The sequence below is a fragment of the Pristiophorus japonicus genome, unplaced genomic scaffold (genome assembly GCF_044704955.1).
Source record: "Pristiophorus japonicus isolate sPriJap1 unplaced genomic scaffold, sPriJap1.hap1 HAP1_SCAFFOLD_672, whole genome shotgun sequence".
Lineage (NCBI taxonomy): Eukaryota > Metazoa > Chordata > Chondrichthyes > Pristiophoridae > Pristiophorus > Pristiophorus japonicus.
Genome location: NW_027254585.1, coordinates 44766 through 49856, shown reverse-complemented (window position 1 = coordinate 49856; position 5091 = coordinate 44766). Strand labels below are relative to the sequence as shown.

Below are 5091 nucleotides of genomic sequence, written 5' to 3'. Positions count from 1 at the left end.
CCTGCTGTACCTGCATGCCAACTTTCAATGACTGATGAACCATGACACCCAGGTCTCGTTACACCTCACCTTTTCCTAATCTGCCGCCATGCTGATAATATTCTGCCTTCATTGTTTTGCCACCAAAGTGGATAACCGCACATTTATCAACATTATACTGCATCTGCCATGTATTTGCCCACTCACCTAACCTGTCCAAGTCTACCTGCAGCCTCTTAGCGTCCTCCTCACGGATCACACCGCCAGCTAATTTAGTTCCATCTCCAAACCTGGAGATATTACACTCAATTCCTTCATCTGAATCATTCATGTATTCTGTGAAGAGCTGGGGTCCGAGCACTGAGCCCTGAGGCACTCCACGAGTAACTGCCGGCCATCCTGAAAAGGACCCGTTTATCCCGACTCTCTGCTTCCTGTCTGATAACCAGTTCTCAACACTTCGGTTCTGTCTTCACAAAGGAAGATACAGATCACCTGCCGAATGTACTAGGGAACAGTGGGTCTAGTGAGAATGAGGAACTGAAAGATATCCTTATTAGGTGGGAAATTGTGTTCGGGAAGTTGATGGGATTAAAGGCCGATAAATCCCCGAGTCCTAATAGACTGTATGTCAGAGGACTTAAGGAAGTGGCCCGAGAAATAGTGGATGCATTGGTGATCATTTTCCAACAATCTATCGACTCGGGATCAGTTCCTATGGACTGGAGGGTAGCTAATGTAAGGCCACTTTTTAAAAATGGAGGGAAATACAAAGCGGCTAATTATAGACCGCTTAGCCTGACATCCATAAAGCGGAAAATCTTGGAATCAATCATTAAGGAGCCCATTTGGAAAGCAGTGACAGGATTAGCATAGATTTATGAAAGGGAAATCGTGCTTGACGAATCTTCTGGAATTTTTTGAGGATGTAACTAGTAGAGTGCACAAGGATAATTAATGGATGTGGTGTATTTGGGCTTTCAAAAGGCTTTTAACCAGGCCCAGCACAAGAGATTGGTATACAAAATCAAAGCGCATGGTATTGGTGATAATGTACTGACGTGGATAGAGATCTGGTTGGCAGATAGGAAGCAGAGAGTCGGCATAAACGGGTCCTTTTCAGAATGGCAGGCAGTGACTAGTAGAGTGCCTCAGGGCTCAGTGCTGGGACACCAGCTCTTTACAATATACATTAACGATTTGGAATAAGGGATAGAGTGTAATATCTCCAAGTTTGTGGATGACGCTAAACTGGGTGGCGGTGTGAGCTGTTAGGAAGACGCTAAGAGGCTGCAGGGTGATGTGGACAGATTAGGTGAGTGGGCAAATACATGGCAGATGCAGTATAATCTGGATAAATGTGAGGTTATCCATTTTGGGGGCAAAAACACGAAGGCAGAATATTATCTGAATGGTGGCAGACTACAAAAAGGGGAGGTGCAGCGAGACCTGGGTGTCATGGTTCATCAGTCACTGAAAGTGGGCACGCAGGTACAGCAGGCGGTAAAGAAGGCAAATGGTATGTTGGCCTTCGTAGCTCGGGGATTTGAATATCGGAGCAGGGAGGTCTTACTGCAGTTGTACAGTGCTTAATGAGGCCTCACCTGGAATATTGTGTTCAGTTTCGGTCTCCTAGTCTGAGGAAGGACGTTCTTGCTATTGAGGGAGTGCAGCGAAGGTTCACCAGACTGATTCCAGGGATAGCTGGGCTGTCATATGAGGAGAGACTGGATTAACTAGGCCTTTATTCACTGGAGTTTAGAAGGATGAGAGGGGATCTCATAGAAACATATAAGATTTTGACGGAACTGGACAGGTTAGATGCGGGAAGAATGTTCTCGATATTGGGAAGTCCTGAACCAGGTGAGATAGTCTTAGGATAAGGGTCAGGCCATTTACGACTGAGATGAGTAGAAACATCTTCACTCAGAGAGTTGTTGACCTGTGGAATTCCCTGCCGCAGAGAGTTGTTGATGCCAGTTTATTGGATATATTCAAGAGGGAGTTAGATATGGCCCTTACGGTTAAGTGGATCAAGGGGTATGGAGAGATAGTTGGACAGCGGTACTGAAGGAATGGTCAGCCGTGATCTGATTGAATGCCTGTGCAGGCTCGAATGGCTTACTGGCCTACTCCTGCACCGATTTTCTTTGTTTCTTTGTTTCTATCCATGTAAGTACATTACCCCCAATACCATGTGCTTTGATTTTGCACACAAATCTTTTGTGTGGGACCTTATCTAAAGCCTTTTGAAAGTCCAAATACACCACATCCATTGGTTCTCCCTTGTCCACTCTGCAAATTACAAGTTCAGAAAATTCTTGAAGATTCGTCAAGCTTGATTTTCCCTTCATAATTCCATGCTGACTTGTACCGACCCTGTCACTGCTTTCCAAATGTGCTGCGATTTCATCTTTAATAATTGATTCCCCACGACTGATGTCAGGCTAACCGATCTATAATTATCCATTTTTCTCTCTCCCTCCTTTTTTAAAAAGTGGTGTTATATTACCAACCCTCCAGTCCATGGGAACTGATCCAGAGTCGATAGACTGTTGGAAAATGATCACGAACGCATCCACTATTTCTCGGGACACTTCCTTAAGTACACTGGGATGCAGACAATCAGGCCCCGGGGATTTATCGGCCTTCAATCCCATCAATTTCCCCAACACAATTTCCCATCTAATCAGCATATCCTTCAGTTCCTCCTTCGCACTGGACCCTCGGTCCCCTAGTACATCCAGAAGTTTATTTGTGTCTTCCGTCGTGAAGGCAGAACCAAAGAATTTGTTCAATTAGTCTGCCTTTTCTTTGTTCCCCATTATAAATTCACCTGAAATCCGACTGCAAAGGACCTACGTTTGTCTTCACTAATCGTTTTCTCTTCCCATATATATAAAAGCTTTGGCAGTCATTTTTTATGCTTCTGGCACACTTCGTCTCGTATTCTTTTTTTCCCCTCTTAACGAAACCCTTAGTCCTCCTTGGCTGAATTCTACATTTCTCCCAGTCCTCAGGTTTCCTGATTTTTCTGGCCAATTTATATAACTCTTCCTTGGATTTAACACTATCCTTAATTTCCCTTGTTAGCCACGGTTGAACCATCTTCCCCGTTGTATTTTTACTCCTGACAGGGATGTACAATTGTTGAAGTTCATCCATGTGGTCTTTAAATGTTTTCCATTGCCTATCCACCGTCAACCCTTTAAGTATCATTTGCCAGTCTATTCTAGCCAATTCACGCCTCATACCATCGAAATTACCTTTCCTAAAGTTTAGGTCCCTAGTTTCTGAATTAACTGTGTCACTCTCCATCCTATAAAGAATTCTACCATGTTATGGTCACACGTCCCCAAGGGGCCTCGCACAACAAGCTTGCCATTTAGTCCCTTCTCATTACACATCACCTCGTCCACGATGGCCAGCTCTCTAGGTGGTTCCTCGACATATTGGTGTTTAAAACCATCCCTAATATACTCCAGGAAATCGTCCTCCACCGCATTGCTACCATTTTCGTCAGCCAAATCAATATATAGATTACAGTCGCCCATGGTAACTGCTGTACCTTTATTGCACACATCCCTTATTTCTTCTTGGATGCTGTCCCCAACCTCACTACTACTGTTTGGAGGTCTGTACACAATTACCAGTAGCTTTTTCTGCCATTTGCTATTCTGCAGCTCCCCCCATACCGCTTCCAAATCATCCAAGCTAATGTCCCTCCTCATCATTGCATTCATTTCCTCTTTAACCAGCAACGCCACCCCGCCTCCTTTTCCTTTCTGTCTATCATTCACAAGCATCTTATCTACCTGCCCTGCTACCGTCAAGGATTCTGTGGACAGGCACTCCAAGGTCATTTGCACCTCTACACTCATCAGTGGCCTAACATTTAATGTTTATTCCCTTTCCCTATAAGAACTCACCAAATGCATTATCAAATACTTATCCAGGTTGAATTCCATTAAACCCATGACCAGTTCTTTGATATCTACCTGCAATGTACAGCTTTCTTCCTCATTATCAAGCATACCTGGTTGACCAATCTTTTAGTCACCTGCGCTAATTTGTATTTAGTGGCTCGGTGTCAAATTTGTATCGCATAATACTCTTGTGAAGCGCCTTGGACGTTTCGCTAATTTCAAGCTGCTAATTATATAATTTGTTGTTGCTGTTGTTTAAAATGAGTGTGACATAACGGTATATAGAGATTGCATCACAGAAAGAGAAAAATTGTACCTAACTGGTGTTGCTAGAGTTAATGCTGCACGCTACCCTACTTCACTTGATCCTATCAGCATATTGTTCTATTGATTTCTCAGTCATGTGCTCTGGTAATTCCCTTTAAAATGAATCTGTACCATTCGCCTCAACTACTGCTCGTATAGCATCATCCACATCTAACCACTCTTTGGTAAATAAGTTGCTGTTGAATTGTCTACTGAATTTGTCGGTGACCTCCCGTTCTGAACTCCTGCACAATAGCAAACATTTTCTCCACATCAACTCGATCAAATACCTTCAAAATGTTAAAAATATATCTCACTTGTTTTTCGAGAAAGAAGCTCCCCAGACTGTTCAGTTTTTACCGAAATGTAAATTATTTTAGTTGTGACCGAAAATTTTCCTTCTTTGCTGTGAGATTCTGTGATTCTATGATTTAATTTTCACATCGTCTGGGAGATCCAATCGGGCAAGCATGCAGGTCTCTCTGATAACTTGCACCGACGATTCGACTATTAAAGCAGTTCTACTGTGTAGCTGCGATGGCCGAGTGGTTAAGGCGTTGGACTTGAAATCCAATGGGGGTTTCCCTGCGCAGGTTCGAACCCTGCTCGCAGCGATTCGACAGGTGCTCTTTTTTTATCGACTCACGGGGATCTCATTGGAATCTGATCACAATTCCCTCCACTGCCCTTTATTACACTGATTGATGCGAAGCTGTTGTTCGAACTGGAAACATTAATAATTTATCGGTATTAATTGTTGGTTTGTTGGACACTATCTGCAAAAATCAGTGAGCAATATACACAGCATGAAACAATGCCTTTTAATAAAGGTCAGTGCATTGTTTGGGAGGAACTCACCTTTAGTTAATGAGTGCGAACG

At 43.4% G+C, this 5091-nt stretch overlaps 1 non-coding gene across 1 annotated transcript; it reads left to right on the top strand.

Annotated features, from left to right (window-relative positions):
- Positions 1 to 4742: 4742 nt before the first annotated feature.
- Positions 4743 to 4825, top strand: trnas-uga (transfer RNA serine (anticodon UGA)). The gene has a single exon. It is a non-coding gene; the product is annotated as a tRNA-Ser (tRNA).
- The last annotated feature ends 266 nt before the right edge of the window (positions 4826 to 5091 follow it).